The sequence below is a fragment of the Camellia sinensis genome, chromosome 14, assembly GCF_055761805.1.
Source record: "Camellia sinensis isolate YWXY chromosome 14, ASM5576180v1, whole genome shotgun sequence".
Lineage (NCBI taxonomy): Eukaryota > Viridiplantae > Streptophyta > Magnoliopsida > Ericales > Theaceae > Camellia > Camellia sinensis.
The window spans coordinates 75,294,216-75,319,546 of record NC_138974.1 but is presented as its reverse complement, the minus strand read 5'-3'; positions in this window follow the sequence as shown (position 1 = coordinate 75,319,546).

Sequence of the window (25,331 nt, the reverse complement as noted above, 5' to 3'; positions counted from 1 at the left end):
ATAGCTCCCCGCTCGAGCGTGAACTTCCCCACTCGAGCAGACATCATGCCTGCAAAATATTCTGGGAGCTCATATTTTACGCTCGAGCGGCGGTTCCCCTGCTCGAGCGGACGTCATGAATTCTTGGTTTTCCAGAACTGTTCTTGGGCTTCAAACATGCATTCAAGTTGGTATTTCTTGCACTTTACAGGCCATATTCCTCATATACATATGTTAACATGATACAAACATTAAATTACATCACTATGAGGTTCAATTTCCATGAATCAATTACATGCATGCCTCAAATTATCCCAAACTCATCACCAACACACCAAATTCAAACATTCAAGACTCACACCTCCATGATTTGCACTTGCATGTGAGAGATACTCATTATTCTCAACTTAATTGGTGAAGAGATGATCAAATACATGGACTTCAATCAAAATTCAACATGGATTACACACTTTATGCTCAAACATGGAAATTCATAGCAATTTCTTACATACATGCATCTATTGACTTCAAATTCCACAAAACCAACTCAATTCATGTTCTTTATCATTACTCAACTTTGAATTTACAAATTACAAACTGAAATCCATGAGCCAAGGGTGGATTACTCATCTAGGAGCCTTAATCTTCCCAATTTATGGTCAAATCTTGAGTTGGTCTTCAAATTATCAAGCTTCAAGATCAAACTTTCAATTGTTTCCCTCTCTCTCTCTCTAGTCGACCCTCATTCTCCTTCCTTAGAGCAATTTTCCGCTCAAATGAACAAAGAGAGGAATTGAGTGTGTAGTGCCCCTCTTTATAAGTCCCAATGGTCACAATTAATTAAAATTAAATAATTGAGCACCATAACACCAATTTAATCTATTTTATTTGATCCGAATCAATTTTCAATTAAATTTCACCGTAGGCTCTAAAAATTACGCCAATCACAATGGCGCAGTCAATTTCGGGTTTTGTGGCCGATAATACCTTCAATTTAATTTCCAAAGCAGAAAGTCAAACAGATTTTCCTACGGTGAGCAGATAGAAATTCAAAACCACATATATTCATACGAATAGCACACCAAATCATATCAAACACATAATCACATTCATAATAAGGACCAATTAGCATAAAACAGAACATGGTTATCACAGTCTCCCCCCCTTTAGGAAGTTTGGTCCTCCAAACTTAATTTACCTTCGTCGAGAAACAAATGTGGATAGCGTAGTCGCATTTTATCCTCTTTTTCCCATGTGGCATCCGTCCCATAGTGTTCTTTCCATTCCACTTTCACCATCGAAATGGACTTGCTTCTCAACTGTTTTACTTACCAGCCAACGATCCGTTCTGGCCATTCAGCGTACTCTATATTTTCATCAAGAGCTACCCGGCGATAGTCAATCACATGAAACGGGTCCCGAAGATAACCCTTTAACATTGACAAATGAAACACATTGTGGGTTTGCTCAAACTCCGGTGGCAAAGTGTAACAACCCTCATACTGTTTACTGATTTATGACTGATTGATTACCGATAATCACCGATTACTGTTAAACGAAACGGATAATGACTGATAACTGACTGATAATTGAACTGATTAAAAGTACTGAACTGACTGACTGAAACTGGAAACCGAATTGATTGAGTATATGTTAGTTAAATTGCATTATATCTGTTTGACTGTATGATTATCTGTTCATGTTCATATGTTTAAACTGCTAATTGAAGGCCTTATCGGCGGCCGAATCTGAAACCGATTAGTGTTCTGTGACCCTCGTAATTTATGTGATTTTATTGTACAATTATCTGAAAATTGATTAGGTATGATTAAATTAGATTAAAATAAGCTAATTAAAGAGTTGGACTTAATTACCGTTTTGCCCTTGAGTGGGCCACTATCTCATATACACACTTGAGCCTTATACTTGAATCAAAACACATTTGCTCAGCCATTTCTTCTTGATCTAGCCGAATTTAGAGAGAGAGGAAGTGAGAGTCTTGAGTTCATTTCAATATTGCTTAGAATTTGAAGAGAATTGAAGGTTGATTGTTGCTTTGTGGTCCTACACTTGTAATTGAGGCTCTAGGTAAGAGAACTCAACCTTTATTGATGTGTTTGAGCTAGTTCTTGCATGGCTCATGTTAATTTGTAGAGCTAAGTCATGATTTGGTTCCTTAATGATGGATTGAAGATCATTTCTTGCATGCATGTTGGTATTGTTGCATTTTGAGGTTGATTACATGGACATTACTGCATGCATGCTCATATTGTTGTTATAGACCATGTTTCCAACTGGTTTGAAAAGAAATGAGCTCATTTGATCAAGCTTTGGAGCTTTAATTTGGTTTAAAACTCATACATGACATGTTTGAATGTTATTCTTGAAAATGGGTTTGAATGTGGTTTTAATTGACTCACCTTTGGGGCTTGAATTCATAAATTGAGCTTTGAAACTTGTTATACATTGAATTCAATGATGTTTTCCAGAAATTGGGCCCAAGAGGTCGAGTTTGGAGTGGTAGAATGCTTGGCTTGAGCTTGGGAGGCAGATCTAGAAATTCTAGATTTGGCTTCCTCGCTCGAGCGAAGGATTCCCCGCTCGAGCGAGCACCTTTGTCCAGGGCTCCGCTCGAGCGACCATCGAGCGACCATCGCGCGTAAAATCTCAGCATCCAGTACTTTTATTGTTTTGCAGACCGCTCGAGCGAAGGATTCCTCGCTCGAGCGAAGCCTTTGATTTTGGACTTACGCTCGAGCGTAGAAAGTTTCGCTCGAGCGAGGCTCCTATTTTCAGCAAACTTTGCGAAATGTTTTCTAAGTGTATTTTTCCATCCTCATCCCATCCTAGGCATTCTTAGGCCTAGTTTAAGACATTTAGATGAGGATATCGTTGTAGAACACACCAAGGCAAATTAGGGATTAAGTTATGATATTTTCCCAACTGTGTAGCTTAGTGTGTGTTCAACCTGTGAACTGTGTAGGGTTGGCAACTGGGGAGACACGCTCTAGCATACTGTAGCCCAGAACTCTGTGAGTAACAATTGTGTAAAGATATGTTCAACTGATATCTTTTGAATACTGAACTGAACTGTTTACTGAACTGGTATTATTGAATGAATGTATGTCCTTTATTTCTGAACTGTACTGTGGCATCCTTAGTACCTACTGTTTACTGTTACTGTTACTGTTACAGAGATCTCTGTCGGTTCCCTCGTGGAACCACTACTTTTTACTGACTGATGGCCATCATTACTGTTCGGTCTTTTAAGACCTACTGTTACTGTTATACTAATGGATGTACCACATATGACTGTTTACTGTACTGAACAACTGAAATACTGATTGAATTGAACTGTTTTCATTACTGTAAGGACATTCATTCTAAACCCCTTTACGCTTTATGTTATTCACTGGGCTTTAGCTCACTGCTCATATATATATGTAGGTGTACAGGCACCAGATCGGAGCTAGGAGCGTCAGGGTTAGACTCCAGTTTTGTCAAGCCAGCCTTTGTGCCTCACTGGGAGGTTCCGAGTTGCCATGCTATGGCTTGGGGGTGTTTTGTTTGTTTTCCCCCTTCTGTACTGTTTTACTGTTCTGTATAGACCGAGTGTTACTGTACAGTTATCAAGGGATTAGGTCCCTGTACTGTGTGACTGTAAATTTTGTACAGACGGAATGTTTTCTGTACTGGTATCTAGGGTTGAGTCCCTAGTTTGAATGGATGTAAGTATTGTACATACTGTTCTGTACTGTTTATGTATGAATGCATGGAAAAATCTTTTGCATACAGACTGTCACAGCTCATTGGACATTGTTTAATTACTGTATTGGCTTCCGCCAGGCCCTGTACTCTGTTTTACTGTATTACTGTTCTGCAGGCCTTCGGTAATCTCGGATTACTGGCCGGTTACGGTGCTAAACCCATAGGGCCGGGTTTGGGTCGTGACACAAAGCAACTCTATAGGCAACTGGGCCAAGCCTTTCTAGAATTTGAAACGGCCCGATGTAACGGGGCGACAATTTGCCCTTATTTCCAAACCTGACTTGGCCTTTCATCGGGGACACACGAATAAACACATGGTCACCAACCTCATACTCAAGAGGTCTTCTTCGAACATTTGCATAATTCTTTTGTTAGTCCTGAGCTGTTTTGAGCCTTTGCTGAATAGTTTTGATCTTCTTAGAAGTGTCTTGCACAATTTCAGGCCCAAGTAAAGCTCTATCCCCGACTTCTGTCCAACAAATTAGTGATCTACACCTTCTACCATACAAAGCCTTATATGGTGCCATACCGATGCTAGAGTGGAAGCTGTTATTGTATGCAAATTCTGCAAGTGGCAAATAGTCTTCCCAACTCCCCTGAAAATACAAGGCACACATCCTTAGCATATCTTCTAACGTCTGTATGGTCCGTTCTGATTGTCCATCTGTCTGCGGATGGAATGCAGTACTAAATCTCAGTTCTGTCCCCATAGCTTCTTGCAAACTTTTCCACAATCTAGATACAAATTTCGGATCTCTATCCGACACAATAGATACCGGAACTCCGTGTAAACGGACAATCTCATCAACATATATTGTAGCCAATCTATAAGCATTAAATATAGTCCTAGCTGGTAGAAAATGAGTAGATTTAGTCAGTCTATCAACTACAACCCAAATATAATCCATACCTCGAGGAGTCCGAGGCAGGCTGACAATGAAATCCATAGTCACATGCTCCCACTTCCATTCAGGAATAGGGAGAGGTCGAAGTAGACCGCCCAGTTTCTGATGTTCAGCTTTGATTTGCTAACATTAAAGACACTTGGACACATATTCTGCAATTTCTTTCTTCATTTTAGGCCACCAATAGCTTTGTTTTAGATCCCGATACATTTTATTGTTACCTGGATGCATAGCAAACACTGATTTATGGGCTTTATCTAAAACCCTCTTCTTTAGTTCCAGAATATCTGGGATACACATTCGGTTTTGAAATCTCAACACTTCGCCTTCAATGCTGAATTCTGCTTTTGGACTTGTTTTGAATTCATCAATTACTTTCTTGAGGAATTCATCCTCTTTCTGTTTTGGCTTAATCTCATCAATGATTGCCGGTTCGGCTGAAATAGCGGCTATCAATCCGCCCTGTTCACATAACACCACTTCGATTTTAGACTTCTCAAAATCTTGCAAGATCTCTTTCTGTTCAGTAAGCAAACAAGCCATATTCCCCGTTGATTTTCTGCTCAAGGCATCAGCAACTGTATTAGCTTTTCCGGGGTGATACTGAATCTCAAGATCGTAGTCTTTTATCAATTCAAGCCATCTCCTCTGTCGCATGTTCAACTCCTTATGCGTAAAGAAGTATTTCAGACTTTTGTGATCTGTGTAGACTTCACACTTTGCCCCCATACAAATAATGCCGCCAGATTTTCAAGGCAAAAACAACTGCGGCCAATTCTAAAGCATGCGTTGGGTAGTTCTTCTCGTGTGGTCTCAACTGTCGGGAGGCGTAAGCAATAACCTTTCCATTCTGCATTAATACACAACCCAAACCCTTATAAGACGCATCATTAAAAATTATAAAATTTTTCGTACTTGTGGGCAATGTCAATACTGGTGCAGTGGTTAGTCTTGTTTTCAGTTCATGAAAAACAGATTCTGTTTCGTCACTCCATTCAAATGATTGCCCCTTGCGTGTCAACTGGGTAAAAGGTACAGCTATCTTTGAAAAGTCTTTTACAAACCTCCTGTAATCCTCGGCTAAGCCCATGAAGCTGCGAACTTCTGTTGCATTTGTCGGTGTAGGCTAATTCACAATTGCCTCTATTTTCTGTGGGTCCACTGAAATCCCCTCTTTATTAATAACATGCCCTAAGAAAACAACTTCATCCAATCAAAACTCACATTTCTTTAGTTTAGCAAACAATTTCCCTTCCCTAAGTATTTGCAGGACAGTTCTCAAATGATGTTCGTGTTCAAGTTTATTCTTCGAGTATATCAAAATGTCATCAATAAAGACTACAACAAACTCGTCAAGGTAGGTTTTAAAAATTCGGTTCATTAAGTCCATAAATGCTGCCGGAGCATTAGTCACTCCAAATGGCATAACAAGATATTCAAAATGACCATACCTCGTTCTAAATGCGATTTTCTCAACATCTTCTGCCTTTACTTTCAACTGATGATACCCGGATCTCAAATCGATTTTGGAAAACACTTGTGATCCCTGCAACTGATCAAATAGATCATCAATAGGGGATAGGGGATATTTATTCTTTATCGTTACCTTGTTCAGTTCTCGATAGTCGATGCATAGATGCAAAGTTCCATCTTTCTTCTTTACAAACAACACTGGTGCACCCCACAGTGAAGTGCTAGGCCGGATAAACCCTTTGTCAAGTAGGTCTTGCAACTGTTCTTTCAGTTCCTTCATTTCAGCAGTAGCCATTTTGTAGGGAGTTTTGGAAATAGGCTGGGTGCCTGGCACAATCTCAATTGTAAACTCTATCTCCCTGTCCACCAATTCCCCTGGTAGTTCATTTGGAAACACATCTGGAAATTCTCTAACAATAGGGATACTACTCAATTCAATATCTACAGATTGTTCAGACAACACATAACACAAATAACCTTGGCACGCTTTCCTGATTAGTTTACATGCCTTCATTGCAGATATTAAATAAGGTGGAGGTACTACCCCGTTACCCACAAACACAATTTCTTCATGTTCTGGTGGTCTAAACACGACTCGTTTTGTCACACAGTCAATGGTGACACAATATTTAGTTAACCAATCCATGCCCAAATTACATCAAAATGACTAAAGTTCAAGGGAAACAAATCCACATACAAAATGGCATTCCCAACACGCATGTCACAAAAACGATATACAGATTCACACAATACAGATTCCCCGGATGGAGCAGATACACATAGCAGATATGGCAATAATTCTAGGGGTCTTCTTAGTCTAGATGCAAATGCACATGTCACAAAAGAGTGTGTTGATCCGGAGTCAATTAACACAAAGGCATCCTAATTACATATAGAAATAGTACCTGAGACAACTGCGTTAGCGTTCCGTGTATTGCCCGGAACAAGCGCAAAAACTCTCCCTTGCCTCACAGTATCTCCGGTGGTAGTAGATCTCATGGTATTTTTCGGCTTCGGGATTGATGCAGTGGAACTAGCAGCTATCTTCCCACTGTTCTGATTACAATCTCGGGCCATATGCCCTTGTTTACCACATTTAAAACAGGCTCCCGACACACGGTAACAAACCCCACGGTGCCTTTTACTACAAATGTTGCACATGGGAGATGTATCTCGAGAAGAATTCGAAGTACTTGAGGAGCCCGTGTTTTGCTTTTTCGAAAATTTCTTCTTTGAGAAGAAGCCTTGCCTCTTGTTACCTTTCCAGTCAGTTGTTGACTTAGTCTGTCTAGCTATGTTAGCTTGTGATATTATGGCCCTGTCTAGCACCCCAATATAGGTTTCCAACTTCAAGACATTCACCCTTTCTAAAATGTCGCTTCGAAGCCCACCTTCAAAGTGCCTCGCTTTCTTATAATTAGTATCAATCACGTGTGGTGCAAACCTGGCCAATTCGGTGAATTTGGCCTCATACTCAGCTACAGTCATACTGTCTTGCCCAAGTTCCATGAACTCTGACACTTTCCTGTCCCGACCACATTGCGGGAAGTACTTATCATAGAAAATCTCCAAAAATTTCACCCAGTCGACATCTTTATGATTTTCACGCATTAACATCCACCATCTTCTTGCTTCGTCTTCTAGCAAAAAAGTGGCTAGAAGCGTGTCTCCGAACAAGGGAACACCTCAAATAGCTTTTCGATGCCGAGGACCCATGCTTCGGCTTTCAACGGATCTAATCCCCCATGGAACTGTGTTGGCTTCATTTTCTTAAACTCTTTGGTGAGAGCTATTATTCGGTCATCATTCTGATTATCTGGCACGGGTGGTGCCGGAGGTGGAGGTGGAGGATGTGGTTACTGCCACTATTGTTGCCACTCTTGTTGTTGTCTCAATGTTTCTGCCATTTCCTGAATCAATCTTTCCATTCTATCCATTCTGGCAGTAGATGACTCCTCTATCTCATCACCTCTTGTTCTCACCATCTGATTAAACTTGCATTATACTTTATATAGAAGATTTACAAGTATGCATATGCTAGAGAGCATACATATTCAAATAATTTACAATGCAAGCAAATCACAAACTTATAACACATAATTATTCATATCAAAACACTTAAGCATATTCTCGATGCTTCCAAATTCATACTTAACACATGAATGCATCCTAGATCTTTTCTAGACGCTTATTGCTCTTTTGGACAAGTGTGTGAGTTATTAACTCGTGCTCTGATACCACTATGTCATGACCCGAACCTGTCCCTATGGGTTAAGGACATAACCGGTCGGTAATCGAGGGATTACCTTGTAACAACCCCCATACTGCTTACCAAAAAAAAAAATTACTGAATTACCTACTGATTATTGCTAAACTGGACTGCTTATGACAGATAATTGAACTAACTGAAGTACTGAATGGACTGATTGAAAACTGGAATTGAATTGACTGAGCATATCTATTGTATTGCATTTTTATCTGTTCGATTGTTTGATTATCTATTGGTATTTTTATGTTTAAACTGCAAAATGAAGGCCTTATCGACGGCCGAATCAAGAATAGATTGATGTTTTGGGATCATTGGAAATTATGTGATTTAATGGTATATTTATCAGAAATGTGATTAGGTATGACTGAATTAGATTAAATATTGTTATATTGCAAACTTTGACTTATTTACCAAACTTGCCACTAAGTGGGCCACTACCTCACACACTTAGAGACTTGTATATGCTTGATCAAAAACCATTTCCTCAGCCCTTTTCCTTATACTAGCCGACCAAGAGAGGAAATAGGAGAGAATTGAGTTCATTTTGTTGAATTGGCTTGAATTGCTTGGAATTGAAGTGTAAATTGTCAAATTGGACTCCTAAACCTTGAATACAAGACTAAGGTAGGACATTCATCTTCTTGTTGTTGTCATAGAATTAATTCTTGCATGATTCATGCTTCAATTGTAGAGTTAAGTCTTGTTTTAGTTCATACATGTAGGATTAGAACATAATTCATGCATGCATGTTTGAATTGATGAGTTCTGAGTTGAATTCATGGTAAAATTGTACATGCATGTTCATAATTAGGCTTGAGTCCATGAATTCATCATGTTCTTGAAGAAATGAGTCCATCTGAACAAGCTTTGAAGGTTGAATTTGGTTTGAATCCATGCATGTTTGCATGTTCTTCATATTCTTGAAAATGGGTTTGAATATGGTTTTAATTGACTCACCTTTGGGGCTTGAATTCATAAATTGAGCTTTGAAACTTGTTATACATTGAATTTAGTTATGTTTTCCACAATTTGGGCCCAAGAGGTCGAGTTTGGAGTGGTAGAATGCTTGGGTTGAGCTTGGGAGGCAAATCTGGAAATTCCAGATTTGGCTTCCTCGCTCGAGCGAAGGATTCCTCGCTCGAGCGAGCACCTTTGTCCAGGGCTCCGCTCGAGCGAGCATCGAGCGAGCATCGCGCGTAAAATCACAGCATCCAGTATTTTTACTGTTTCGACAGACCGCTCGAGCGAAGGATTCCTCGCTCGAGCGAAGCCTTTGATTTTGGAAGCTCGCTCGAGCGAAGAAAGGCTCGCTCGAGCGAGGCTCCTATTTTCAGCAAACTTTGCGAAATGTTTTCTAAGTGTATTTTTGCATCCTCATCCCATCCTAGGCATTCTTAGGCCTAGTTTAAGGCATCTTAATGAGGATATAGATGTAGAACACACTAAGGCGAATTAGGGATTAAGTTATGATATTTCCCAACTGTGTAGCTTAGTGTGTGTTCAACCTGTGAACTGTGTAGGGTTGGCGACTGGGGAGACACGCTCTAGCATACTGTAGCCCAAACTCTGTGAGTAACAATTGTGTAAAGATATGTTCAACTGAGAATGTTTTCTGACTGTTTAACGAAACTGTTTTCTGAAGTAATTATTGTTAATTGTTTGAATGTATGTCCTATATTCTGAAATGTATTGTGGCATCCTTAGCAACTGTTGTATACTGTTATAGAGATCTCTGTCGGTTCCCTTATGGAACCACTACTGTTTACTGATTGATGGCCATCATTACTGTTCGGTCTTTAAGACCTACTGTTTACTGCTATGCTAATGGATGTACCACATATGACTGAATAACTGTTCTGACTGAAAGACTGAAGTATTGTTTAATGAACTGCTTTCATTACTGTAAGGACATTTCATTCTTAACCTCTTTACGCATTATGTTATTCACTGGGCTTTAGCTCACTGTTCATATATATATATATATATATGTAGGTGCTCAGCCACCAGATCGGAGCTAGGAGCGTGGGTTAGACTCCAGTTTTGTCAAGCCAGCCTTTGTGCCTCACTGCGAGATTTCGAGTTGCCATGCTATGGCTTTGGGGTGTTTTGTTTTTCCCCCGTCTGTCTCCATATTGTTTGGATTACTGTATAGACTGTCAGCTACTAATTGTACTGTTATCAAGGGATTAGGTCCCTGTACTGTGTGACTGTAAATTTTGTATAGACTGTACTGTTTGTATGTATGAATGCATGAAAATGTTTTTTGGCATACAGACTGTCACAGCTCAATGGATATTATTTATTTACTGTAATGGCTTCCGTCGGGCCCTGAACTCTGTTTTACTGTACTACTGTTAAGCAGGCCTTCGGTAATCTCATATTACTGGCCGATTACGGTGCTAAACCCATAGGGCCGGGTTTGGGTCGTGACATACCTACAGCCTCAAACCATTCCAGACATAACTAAACAGAATAAAGGGGCCAAACGGAAGCAATTTCAAATTTTTGTCCATAGAGCTGTGCTTATATGGCACGTCATAACAGTCCATACGTATGCATGATAATAGCTCACATCAAACATATGTACTAATACAAAGCTCTGTACATACAAGTTCATTCCAGTCTAGGTCAGCCAATCATACTATATACGAACATAAACCAAAGTCCTCGCCCACAAGACAAAATAAAACAAAATAGCAAAAGGGCGGAGACTGGTCTCGTGCGTGAGATGTAAGGACTGACTCTTCAAAACCTTGGTTGTTCTACACAGGCTTCACTGAGGCTGGGTTTGGACCTCCCTTGGCTCACCTACGAATACATGAATGAGCGTGAGTGAAAGCCCAGTGAATAATATCAAATAAAGAAGATACATTAGAACAACATAGATCAAACGGTCTTGGGCTCAATTCATATTTCTATCTAGTATAATTATACATATAGATCAAGTAACTGCAGTTCCAAACACATCGGACGGTCTCGGGCCCAATCTATTCATGTCAAGCGGCCTTTGGCCCATCCATACTTTCAATCATGTCAAACTGGCCTTTGGCCCATTCAGACTTTCATTCGTGTCAAATTGGCCTTTGGCCCATTCAGACTTTCATTCATGTCAAACTGGCCTTTGGCCTTTGGTCTTTGGATCTCAACAAACTAAGTCATTTAATTAATGTTTATATTACTCCAAATTAAAAATAAATATTTTTTTACAAACGTATACAACCGTATCCGTACCCTATTTTTTTTATTAAATTTTATCACATTAACTTACCTATATTATATCAATACGTATATTCATATTCGTACATATGCTTCATAGATTGTTGATCACAGGGTCAGCCCTGAGTTGTTAAGGGCCTAAGGCAAATTTTTTAAATTGGGTCCTTCATGTATCATTACCTTAAAAAAAATTTGTTTGGATAAAACAAAAACGATAAAAATTTATTTCTATTGCATTACAATTTAACAAAATTTAGATAACAAATATATATATAAAATAGTTGAATTTCAATTAGTTGAATCGAATCTTTATTTTTTAACTTACCAATGCTATAAGAACTAAAATTAATTGGGAGTAAGGATGAGAATTTTCGACACAACTCAAGCAATATATAAAATTAGTAAGTTAGGGTTGACTATTTTTCAACATGAATCTAAGTATGACACGATTCAATAATATGAATTATTAGTTATATATTTTAATGTTCACTAACGGATGTGATGACATTTTTTTAATCTTTTATTTAACTCCATCTAACTGAATAAAAAAGTATGCAAAATAATAATTAAGGCTAATATATTTTTTTCATTTAAGATATGTATTTTTTGTTACCTATTTTAGAGTCAATCTAATAAAAAATATATAGTAATAAGGAATAATTTTTTTAATTAGAAAAATGCAAATGAATTAAAATCAAACATTCTATGAATAATTTCATTTAGTAGAAATAAATTTTATAAAATTTAACTTACGAGAAAAATTTTAATCTCTTCATACACTTGCTAAGTTATTTTTAACTAAAAGTAAAAATTTTCACATTAAATATCAATCGGACACGAATCAAAATAACACCATACAACAATATAAAAATAAATAAATTAAAATAATTATAAAATAATATAATATAATACACTCTTCTAATTAAAAACTCTAAATTTTATTCAAAATTGACCGCCTTAGGCACCTCACCGGCCCTGGTTGATCATCCCTTTGAGAAAAAGATTATTAATGCATTGACAAAAGTAATGGATGGTTTACAGGTTGTTCCTATGAATCAAAATTATTTATGAATAACAGAAAGGACACGTGAGCATGCTTTCCATAAAATAGTGATTATCGACAAATATTGAATTCTGGATGAATTGTAAATTTAAGTACGTGTATAACTTTGCTAATATTTTTTAAACTCTACTATGCATAATTTTCTATGAAAGGTATTCCAAGCCTTTAATTTTATAAATTATGATCAAAATAAAAATAAAATTTTGATATGCTTTGCTAGTGCTTTTCTATGGTAGCTTTGGATGCATTTTTTTTTTTTTATGGGATTGGAACTAGTAGTGAGGTGACATTTAAAAAATTATATTTGTTTTGGAAAGTGGCCATGGGATTAAGAGTCTCATGGGACTATAAAAGGCCTTGGATGAGGAGATTAGTAGTGATCTAGGGACTTGTTTGTTTTCAGAAGTAGAATTGAGAGAATTTGTAGTGAAGGAATTAATAGGGAATTAAATAAAATTATGTTTATTTTGATGATAGTTATTGGTATAGGGATTGTTAAATTATTTTTATATAAAATAATAAAATAAAAAAAATATAAAAACATTAAACATTGATGTTCAAAAAAATGCCCAACATGGAAAAAATAAAATAAAACAAATAAAACAATGATTTTCACTTAACAAAAAATACAAAAAATTAAGGGTAAATTACAAATACATCCCCTGAGATTTGCTTAAAATACAGATTGCCTCATGTGATTTGAAAAATTACAAATGCCCCATTATAAGAATTTTTTATTTAACAAAATTAATTAAAAGAATAAAATTCATAATTTTTCTCTTATATAATAATAAAATTACTTAAATTATTAATTGAAATATATTTTAAGATCATTAAAAATTATTAATTGACTTGATAATTTGTTAATAAAATTGTCGATTTGTTTTGAAATTGAAAACCTCAGGGTGTAGAATGTAATTTCTAGAATCACAAGGGTGATTTGTATTTTAGTCAAACCTTAGATGGGGTATTTGCAATTTATCCAAAAATTAAACATTAATGTTTAAAAAAAAATAGCCAACATGTAAAAAAAAAAATAGTCCGGCGGATTATTTTCTAATACCAAGTCTAAAGCCTCCATTCTAATCCCCTCTCCAAGGCCCATTTCAATCCAGAGGGAATTATCTCCCAAAACAAACATAACATTAATGCGTCCTACCTCCATCTCCATTTCAATCCCCTTTCTATCTCCTAAAACAAACGGGGCCTAGGGGAGGTGATATTAAAAAATGAATCCCTTAGGACTATGGGTTAATTAATTGTTTTACCCTTGTGTTTATTACTAAATTTGCTATAATACTTGGAATGAGGCTCATAATATGGCTCATGTAATATTAAACACAAATAATTGAGTAAAATTTTATTAACAGTTGGATTCTTTAATATTTATATTAAGAAAAAAAAAGAAGAAGAGAAGAACATTGAGTAAAAAATTATTGATAGTTGGATTAATTAATATTTAAAAAAAAGAAAAGAAAAGAAGAACAACATGGAGTAAAAAAATTTTGATAGTTGGATTCTTTAATATTTAAAAAGATATGAAAAAAGAAGAAGAAGAATAACATTGAGTAAAAATTTATTTATTCTTTAGTTGGTATAAGTCTAAATTTGATAATAATGCAAAAGATATTTATAAAATTTTACATAATTAATCTCACTTCTATCTCTTAAAATAAATATAAACTATTATTAATTCACTGATTATCAAATAAATATAATTTTTTTAATCCATTCATTAATAATTCGTCTTATTCTACTTCTAAAAACAACCGAATGTTATAACTTTGGTTTTCACATTCGATGGCATGCAAGAAAGTGGCTTCCTATAAGCTGCTTTTGCTCCGAAAAAAAATAAAGCCTTTATATTAAGCTGAGAGAACTCCACCTTTTGACTATTTTAAAACATGTGATTTTTCAAAGATTTACCGGTCTTTCTAGAAATTAAACAAGAACACCTATGCGTCTTTATCAAATAATAATTAAAAGTAATATAATATAATTTCTAATATAAAAAATGTTTGCAAGAAATCATATTAATTAATAAAAAATAGTAAGAAACTACCATTCATAAAAAAAGGTAATTAATATTTATTAGTAGTAAACAATGAATGATATCATTTAATAAACGGAAAGTTACTTTCAGGATGGTTTTTTAAAAATTATTACACATTAGTAAAAACATTCATGATTTTAATAATTAATATTTAAAATGTTTACACTCTTTTTTGTAATTTTTTTTTTGACATTCACTATGGCGTAACTTCCCCTTTATAAACTAAATTTATGTATTACTCATTCAACTTGGTCTAAGTAACTTCTATTACTACAAAATCGTAAATAAATCATATTTTTTTTATGTAATGAATATTATTTAATCACACGTTTTAAATTTTGTCAAAGTATGATCTTTGGAAGTGTGATTAAAAATGATCATTTTTAATCACACGTTTTGAGTGTCATTAAAAGATGATTCCATCACACATTTTACATGCGATAATAAATATTTAAGTCACATATTTTAAGTGTGATTAATAATTGTTGATACAGTTCGTCCCAGTGAATGGATCGGATAGGTCCAAGGTCCAAGCTCCTCAGGCCCACGTCCAAATGGTCAAGCTCACCGGATAACCTGCAAACAAGTTCAACGAGGAACGGGATAGTCCCCCGGTGAACCCTCCGACGAGCAAGTTAGGAAGAGAAGTAGAGTGTAGAGGGAGAGATTAGGGATAGAAAGCTTAACCTTCTTCTTGTCTTCAACATTTGCTTATATCCTTTGGTAATCATTTCGCTGTCTCTTCTGACCTGCCCTCCTCGCCAAAAGTCTATGCTGTAGCTTACCTTGTTTAGGGTAAGGGGACCCTGTTCCGACGGGAGATGTTGTCGTAATAAATGCTGTGACGCGCTGTATTAATGGTGATGTGCCGTGGCAATAACTTTGCAGATCTTTGTCTGCTGATGTGGCTCGTCCTTCACCCGCCACGTGCCTGAATGCCATTGGTTCTTTATGCCATATTGGATTCCAGCTGTTCTGGACTTCATCGGCTGGGTTATGTATTGGGCTCCGATTGATGGGCTTGGGTTGTTTATAGTGGTTCATGGCCTTTATGGGCCTGTCCATGTCAGTAGTCCCCCATTCCCGAGTGCAGCTTCAGTCCAACGAAGGGAATATGTATGAGGAAGATGAGTCCGACCGGGATGGCGGCCAAGTTGGTGGACCGAGCGTGAGATGGTCCGACCGTGGGGAGGGCTGATCGCACGAAGGCCGAGCGGAAAGGAAGACCGTGAGGAGGGCTGACCGCGCGAAGGCCGAGCGGAGGGGCCGACCCTGAGGAGGACTGACCGCGCGAAGGCCGAGCGGAAGGGCCGACCGTGAGGAGGGGCGACCGTGCGCGAAGGCCGAGCGGGGGCCGAGCGGGAGGAAGGGCGACCGCGCGGAAGGCCGAGAGGGAGGAGGGGCGACTGCGCGCGAAGGCCGAGCAAAAGGGCCGACCGTGAGGAGGAGCGACCGTACGCGAAGGCCGAGCAAAGGGACGCGGGGCTCAAGAGGCGGCGTGTCAAGTGATGATTTGAAGTGGAAAAGACAGGGTAAGGGGAGTAGACAGTGCATCGTGGTCGTACATGTGGCAATATGTTGGGGGGAAGGTTAGGCGTTGGAGCAGAAATGAAACAATAGGTCATTATGGGTGTTGAAAAGGCAGTTTTGGCCGATGATTTGAAAAGTTTTTAAACTGGCGAAAATTAATTGGGATTCTTGGAATACGGGCAAACCGTGGGCTTTTGGCGTCATTCGATTCACCTACTTGTTTACAAAAACTCAAAACATCCCAAGTGTTAATTCCTTCGTTGCTCACGATACACCTCTGCAACAGTTTTTTAATTTTCTTACTCCTGCGTTAGAAGCGATTTGCAAACATTCCATAGAAATGGCCCAAGAAGAAGCTGTGAGTGTGAGGGTAGACCCACTTGGTGATGATGATGTAGTGGAGCTAACGGCGCAGTATAGGACAGAGAGGGTGGGGGAGTCGGTAGTACGATCCCATGGTTCCATCATGATAGCAACTCCAAAGCCAATCAGCTAGGCAGAACCAGATCATTGGCACACGAAGGCTGACAAATCCACGATTACTGCGGCGGAGTTGGAGGCTATCCGCGAAAAATACCAGATCCCTGTGGAAGTGGAGTTATTGCTGCCGACATCAACGGAAAGGCCGTCTGACGCCAAGCCAGGAGAGTTTGCCCTTTATGAGGAAGCTCTGAAGGGTGGACTGAGGTTGCCACTGCCGCAAGTGGTAGTGGATGTGCTCAACCGTCTGGAGGTAGCACCGGGCCAACTAATGCCCAATGCATGGAAGATCCTGCTGGCCTGTGCAAGTGCGTGGCCGAAGGCGAATGGAGGGGAGGCCATGACAGTAGACGAATTCTTTGCATGTTATAAGGCCTCGGAGCAGTAGGAGACGTGGGTCACTCTACAGGCAGCAGTGGGGAAAGGGTTGGTGGCGGGGCTGTCGTCGTCGATCAAGGGGTGGCGACCACGATGGTTCTACGTGTCTGCCAATGGGGGGCTTGGAGTGCGCACCATTTGGAAAGTACCCATCAAGTCTGTGGAGCCGAAACTGAAAGCAGCCGCGGAGGGGAGGGTGAAGAGAGTGAAGGAGTGGAGGGAGAAAGAAGGGGCCAAATGGGACGAGCTCGTTCAGCCGTCTGCATTGTTTGAGGCAGGGTTGGGTCTAAAGCCAAGTAGTGAGGACCTCGACTGAGCGGAGTTGGAGGCGAGGAGAAGGGCTCAAGAGGCGGAGGATCAGGCCATCCTTGCTAAAGCCCAAAAATTCAAAGAGTCCCAAGCCGACCGACCACCAAAACCGGTTGCGAGGGAGAGGATTCGACCTCGCCCCAAACCCTTGGGAGAGAAAAACTTAGGCGATTTTATGTCACGATCGCCCCCAACAGACCCTTTGAAGGAGAGGTCTTTGAAGGAGATGGAGGCGTTGGGCGTGGGAAAGAAGAAGAAAAGGGTGAGACGGGGTGAGGAAATGTCTGCCTAGAAGAGGAGGAGGGAGACAAGTGTGAAGGAAACCAGTGCTGCCAAGGGGGCTGAGGGGGGAGAAGTGGAGGGGACCCCAGGAAGGGTAGGTGGCCTAGAAGCGGTGGATGTTGCTTCAGAGGGCATGGAGGTGGTGCCAGTGGTGGCAGCGATCGCCGCAGGGGTCGCGAGGGCTGCCCCTGAAGGGCAAGGAGAAGATGGGGCAAGCGGCCCTGGCTCAAGAAGAGAAGAGCAGCCCCAGGGGGGCCCTGCACCCCAAAGAGGGGGAGTTAGTCTGAGTACAGCGATCTACCACGCTCGCGCGGTGGCTAGGCGGCTGGAGGGAGAAGAAGGCCCAGCTAGGGCAGGGGCAGACCGCCTGGTGGGGATCGTAGAAGAGGCAGCCCTGCGCTCGGCATCCAGATTCAACGAGGCTGAACTGCTGAGGGGGTTATGCTCCGTCCAAATGGAGGTAACCAGCTTAGCAGGGGCCTTGTTGAGGAAAGCGGGGGCTGCCAAACTCAATGCAGATGAGGCCAAGGCCCAGCTTGTGAAGTTGAAGAAGGAGAGGGCGAGTTGGAAAGCTGCCCATGCTGATCTGCAAGCAGTTAAGGTGGAGCTGGAGAGCACACGCCGCCAAGTTGTGTCGTTCGAGTTCTAACTTGCTGGCGAGCAGAAGAAGTTGGAGGAGGCCCAAAGAGCCTGCGCCGTCGCAGTTGAGCGACATAAAGAGGCCATGAGCAGTAATGAAGAGCTGGTCAGGCAAAAAGATGAGGCCGATGGCAAAGTGGGCGATCTCCAGAAGAAATTGGAGGGCGAGCGCGCCAAGGCAGTAGAGGAGAAGGGGAGGCTTCAGAAGGAGTTGGAAGCAGAGAGAGCGCAAGCGACGGCGAAGAAGGAGAGCCTGAAGAAGGAATTGGAGGTGGAAAAGGCAAAGGCTGCGTCGGAATGGGTGACCCTGCAAAAAGAGCTGGACGAAGAGAGGGCGAAGGCAGCCTCTGATAGGGCGGCTTATCCCGATCTGTGCGTCGCAGCAATAGAGCAATTCAAAGGGTCTGCCAAATTTCAGATGGCGGTTGATGCCGCGGTCGCGAGCAGCCTGACTAGGCAAGAATCTGGCGGGGCAGGCCCATCGAGGGCGACTGCTGGAGGCAGAACTGAAGCAGAAGTTATTGAGAGCTTTCAGCAGTCAGACTTTTATAAGCACGAAATGGCTGAGTACTGGGACAGTGGCTGGAAGATGTTCAAACGTAGAGCTGAAGAGCTGTTCCTAGACTTAGACCTTAGTAGTGTAATGATTGGCGAAGACGATGTGGCCCAAACCCCCCTGGATGAGGGCATTGAAGAAGAAGACCTCCTCTCTAGTGAGGAGGAGTAACTGGGGAGGAAGGAGAAAGAGACTGTGCACCGATATTGTTTTTGCTTTGTTTTTTTTTTTGGTTCGAATTGCTATAATGAGCTTATGTACAAAGTTGTGAATAAATAAAATTTCAGTTGTGTTTTGCCTTTGACTGTTTTGCTTGTGCGTCTGAAATGGATGAAAACATGTGATAAAAACTTGTGGTAAACTTGTGATAAAAGCTGAATTTAGGAATTCCTCAAGACAAAGTGGGATTGAAATTGTAATAAGGACTGGGTAGACTCTTTAAGGCGGAGCGAAATTGGACTTGTAATAAAAACTCAATGCAGAGTAAAGTTAAACTTGTAATAAAAACTCAATGCAGAGTAAAGTTGAACTTATAAAATGTAGTAAAATTACAAGTGTGTGTTTGCCACATTGCTCAAGTAAGTTAGTGGTTTATGGAGGGAGGCGTGGTTTGTGAGGAGGAGAGAGCTAACTTGTGAGGGTTTGATTGAGGAGAAAATAACCTGTGTCTGACCCTGGGGCTGTGGCACTCAGTCTGGCTAAGACTTATTAGGCAGGCCGAGTGCCATATGCTCGGTCTGGCAGAGGTTCTTACTGCTCGGTCTGGGCGAGGTTCTTACTGCTCGGTCGGGCCAAGATTTTTGATGCTCAGTCTGGCTGAGGCTTTTGATGCTCAGTCTGGCTGAGGCCTTCGATGCTCAGTCTGGCTGAGGCTTTTGATGCTCAGTCTGGCTGAGGCCTTTGATGCTCAGTCTGGCTGAAGCTTTTGATGAGTGCTGCAGATAAAGATGTTATTGAGACAACACGCAGGTAGTTGAGATATAAGATGGTTGTCAGGGACAGTGCAGTCCAATTGATCAAAATTTATATTATGTATCTGAAGAGAATACAACAATCTGAGCAATACAACAGTAGGAATTTATTGATAGTAACGCTTCAAGTGTTCGGCGTTCCATGGGTGGGGGAGGTCTCGGCCTTCCATGTCCTGAAGTCGGTAAGTGCCTGGACATGGTCGGGTTGTCACAACGTAAGGTCCCTTCCATTTCGCTGCCAATTTACCCTCCGTCGGATTTTTGGTGGCAAGGGTTGCTCCTTGCAAGACAAGGTCCCTTTCAACGAACTCCCTTGGTCGGACTTTGCGATTGTTGTGTGTTCTCATTTTCTGTTGGTATGAGGCCAATCTAACAGCAGCGGTCTCTCTGAGCTCTTCAATTAGGTCCAGCTCCGCTCGACGGAGCTCTTCGGTCAGTGCGGGATCCGGATGTAAAACCCTGGGAGTAGGCAGACCGACTTCCACCCGAATAACCGCCTCAGCGCCATATGTTAAGCGAAAAGGGGTTTCCCCAGTGGGAGTCCGAGCTGTAGTTCGGTAAGCCCAGAGTACATTCGTTAGTTCCTCAGCCCAAAGTCCCTTAGCAGCTTCTAGCTTAGTTTTGATGATCTTCAGAAGAGAACGGTTGGTGACCGTAACTTAGCCATTGGCTTGGGGATGACCAGGGGAAGAGAAACATGGCTGAATCTGGAGGTCTGCACAGAACTTCCTGTACTTGGCGTTGTCGAATTGTTTACCGTTGTCGGAGACGATGGCCTGAGGGATGCCAAACCTGCAAACGATCGATTGCCAGATAAACTTGGTTGTGTTCCGTTCGGTAATGGTGGCAAGGGGTTCTGCCTCTACCCACTTGGTGAAGTAATCAATGGCGACGATCGCGAACTTGGTCTGACCTCGGCCGGTGGGAAGTGGACCGACCAGGTCGATTCCCCATTTGGCGTACGGATAGGGACTGCAAAGTGTGATCAACTCTGTAGGAGGAGCATGGGGGGTGTTGGCAAAACGCTGACATTTATCACATTTGAGCACGAAGTCAGCCGCATCTTGGTTGAGAGTGGGCCAGAAATATCCAGTGTGAAGTATCTTGTGGGCCAGGGACCTGCCGCTCGAGTGATTGCCGCAGATCCCCTCATGAATTTCTTGCATCACATAAGTTGCTTGAGTCGGATTGAGGCACCGCTGATAGGGGCGTGAGAAACCACGTTTGTACAAAATGCCATTGACAAGGATGTAATTGGACGACCGGGCCCTGACTTTGGCGGCTTGCTGGTGGTCGTCTGGAAGTTCCCCTGTTGTCAAAAATAGAAAGATGTCCGACGCCCAAGGGATGGGCTCATTTTGGAGGAATTGTATTTCATGCTGGTCGGGGGAAATGACGGGGTGGGATAGGTATTCGAGGCGGACACCACTGTTGAGGTCGGACTGGTCTGCGGAAGGCAACTGGGCCATCTCATCTGCCTTAGAGTTCTCCGCCCGAGGAATGTGCTTGATATGGAAGGTATTGAAGAGGCGAACAAGGGGAAGTGCAAGATCCCTGTAGGCCCGCATTGTGTCCTCCTTGGCATCGAATTCTCCCGTGATTTATCCGACGATGAGCTGGGAGTCGTTGAGCACTCGGATGTGGCTGACACCAATGTCCCTGGCTAGGTAAAGGCCTGCTATCAGTGCCTCATATTCGGCCTCATTGTTACTGGCCTCAAACAAGAAACGGAGCGCACATTTGAAATAACCACCTTTAGGGGTGGTGAGGATGAGGCCAGCCCCACTACCTTGCCTGCGTGATGATCCGTCGATGTTGAGAGTCCAAGAGTGAGGGTCTTCTGGCTCGATGGAAGCTGGCAGGGGTGGAGAGGCAGTGGTTGGGGTAGGATTAGTGAATTCCAAGATGAAGTCGGCGATAGCCTGTCCCTTAATTGCTGTTCGAGGCTGGTAAGAGATGTCAAACTAGCTGAGTTCTACTGACCACTGCATGAGTCTGCAGAAAAGTTCTGGTTGCTGCATGACCTTCTTCAAGGGTTGGTCGGTGAGGACCACTATAGAATGGGCTTGGAAGTAAGGACGGAGTCGTCTGGAGGCGGTGACCAAGGCCAAGGATAATTTTTCTAGCAGTGGGTAATTCTGCTCTGCTCCCCTGAAAGCCTGACTGATGTAGTAGACCGGCCGTTGGACAGAGTCGTCTTCCCTGATAAGAGCTGCACTGACTGCGGTGCTTAAGACAGCTAAATAGAGGAAGAGGGACTCACCTGGGTGGATTGGCCATGCATTGCTTTAACTGCTGAAATGCCTTTTCAGATTCAGTTGTCCATTCAAAAGTTTGCCGAAGAACTTTGAAGAACGGTAGGCACTTATCTGTTGCGCGGGAAATGAAACGGTTGAGGGCTGCAACTCGGCCAGTGAGCCTTCGAACCTCCTTGACCGTCCTGGGTGACTGCATCTCAATCAAGGCCTTGATCTTTTCAGGGTTAGCTTCAATGCCCCGCTGACTAACCATAAAACCCAGAAACTTCCCAGATCCTATGCTGAAGGCGTATTTCTCTGGGTTGAGCTTCATTTGGTACTTGCGTAGGGTGGCGAAGGTCTCCCGCAGGTCAACCAGATGATTAGTGGAGAGTTTGCTCTTGACTAGCATGTCGTCGACATATACTTCCATATTCCGACCTATCTGGTGATGGAAGACGGCATTGACCAGCCGTTGGTAGGTGGCCCCAGCGTTCTTCAATCCAAATGGCATTACTCGGTAGTGGTAGGTACCTCGGTCGGTAATGAAGGACGTATGTTCCCGATCGGACGGGTGCATGAGGATTTGGTTGTAACCAGAGAAATCATCCATGAAACTGAGCATTTGATGACCGGCCGTGGCGTTGACCAGCAGATCTATGCGTGGAAGAGGATAGCTGTCTTTGGGGCAAGCTCGATTCAGATCAGAGTAATCGACACAGAGTCGCCATTTGCCATTGTTCGTGCGGACTAGGACCACGTTTGACAACCATTTAGGGTAGTCGACGTTTTTTATGAATTGGGCCTCAAGGAGCTTGTCGACCTCTGCGGCTATAAGAATATTGCGCTCCGGGTGAAAGATGCTCTCCTTCTGGCGGTAAGGTCGGAAATGAGGTTCAATACTGAGGCGATGGGTTATGAAAGAAGGGTTGATGCCTGGCACATCTAAATGAGTCCAGGCGAATACATTATTGTGCTCGGTCAGAAGGGCAGTAAGGTCGGCCTTAGCTTGGAGGGATAGTTGGCTGCCGATCTTGGCAGTTTTCATTGGGTTGGTGGGATCGATGGGAATCTCAACTAGCTCCTCCACCGGTTCACCTCTGACCAGCTCGTCCTTATCTCGGGCATCAAGTCCTTCAATGATCATGGCCTCCTTCAGCTTGGCTTCCTTGAGTGAGGCGACATAACATTCCCTGGCTATGGTCTGCTCTCCCCGTACTGTCCCGATGCCCTGGTCAGTAGGAAACTTTATGGCGAGGTGGTAGGTTGAAGTGATAGCTTGGAAAGCGCTGAGGGTGTTGCGACTGAGGATGATGTTGTAGGCGGAGGGACAGTCGACCACAAGGAAGGTGAGCAACTTGGTAGTCTACCGTGGGTATTCGCCAATGGTGATGGGGAGATCGATGGAGCCGATGGAGATCACCCGGTCGCCAATGAAACCGACCAAGGGGGTTTGGAGGGGAGACAGACTTTTCTCCCCAATTTTGAGCTGGCGGAAGTAGCTGAGGAATATGATGTCTGAAGAACTGCCATTGTCGATGAGAACCCGTCTGACCTTATTGTTGGAGAGGAGGGCAGAAATGACGAGAGGGTCATCATGAGGATAACGGACGCCAGTACAGTCGGCGTCCGTAAAAGTGATGGGCTCTATCCACTACTTTGGCTGTTTGGGGGGTCGGTCTACCGTGGCAACCGCTTTGTCTGAGCCTTGCCTTATCTTTCTGAGTTTGGCCCTCTGACCCGAGTGGGATGGTCCCCCACAAGCAAGGCCACCTGAAATGACTCGGATTTCACCAGCTGGCGGAGGGGGATTGCCTGGTGGCCGAGGCTGTTGTGGAGGGCGATCATGGTCTTGGTTAGGCTGGGCTGGCTGCCGGGATGGGGTGCGCCGGTGGTTGTTTTTAAGGGGCTCGGTTCTTTGCCTCTGCTGTGGGCAGTTGTCGGTGAACCGGCTGAGACGCGCTTGACGTATTAGGGTCTCGACCTGATCTTTGAGGTTGATGCAGTCATCAGTGTTATGGCCGTGGTCCTGGTGGAAACGACAATATTTGGACTGGTCTTTCCGATTGGAAGGGGTCCGTGAAGGTAGGGGCCATTTGAGGGGGTAGTCTCGTTGGATCTGGTTGAGGACTTGTTCCATAGGAGAATTAAGGGGGGTGTACCGCTTGAACCGACCGGGAGGTCGGGCTGGTGCTGGCCGGACAGCGCGGGGGGATCGGTCTGTATAGTGGGGTGTTTGGCTATTATACTGGGTGTTTCTGGGTTCTGAGTCTTTTCTCTTTTCTCTGGGGGTCGGGGTTTTAGCCATGGGATCTTGCCGGGCGGCTAATGAATCTTCAGCATTCATGTATTTCTGGGCTTTGGAGAGTAGGGCCGCCATGGAGGTCGGGGGGTTTTTAGAGAGAGAGAGGAGAAAATCGGACGATCGTAGCCCGGCCATGACGGCCGTGAGGATGACCTTGTCATCGTTTTCCGTTACTTGCAGGGCTTCGGTGTTAAAGCGAGTAACAAAACTGCGCAGCGACTCCCCTTGGTCTGACGGATGTTGAGGAGTTGGGTTGCCGGGCGGCGTTGGCTCTGGGCTCCAATGAAATGGCTGAGGAAGGAGTCGCTGAGGTGTTGGAAAGTGGAGACAGAGTCTGCTGGCAACTGGCTGAACCACAGTCGAGCTGATCCCTTCAGTGTCACGGGGAAAGCTCGACACATGATCTCGTCAGGGAAGGCATGGAGGATCATGAAGGTGCAGTAGGTCTCCAAATGGTCGACTGGGTCCGTCGTGCCGTCAAAAGAGTCAATTGTGGACATCTTGAACTTGGCGGGCAGAGGTTTGTCCCGGATGGAGGCAACAAATGGTGAATTTTCCGTGGTAGAGGGTTTGTGCTGAATGTTCTGCATGACCCCTTGGAGTTGGAGCTTCATTGCTCGGAGTTCAGCGTCCCAGAGGGGAACGTGGTCACCATGGTCAGTCAATGGAGGTTGGACGCTGCTGGCTTCCCCTTCAGGGGTTGGTGCTACGACCGACGGGTGTGGGGATGGTGGTGGATTTATATGTGGGTGAAGAGGTTGCAAACCTTCTAAGTTGGGTGGATGGGGTTGCGGAGCAGTATGGCTCGGGGCTCTTTCTTGGTTGGGCGGAATATCTGGAGGTGGTGGGGGAGGTATCGAAAGGTTTCTTTGGAGTAAAGCATTTATCAGGGCCTAGTTTTGCTCGGCCATGTGGTTA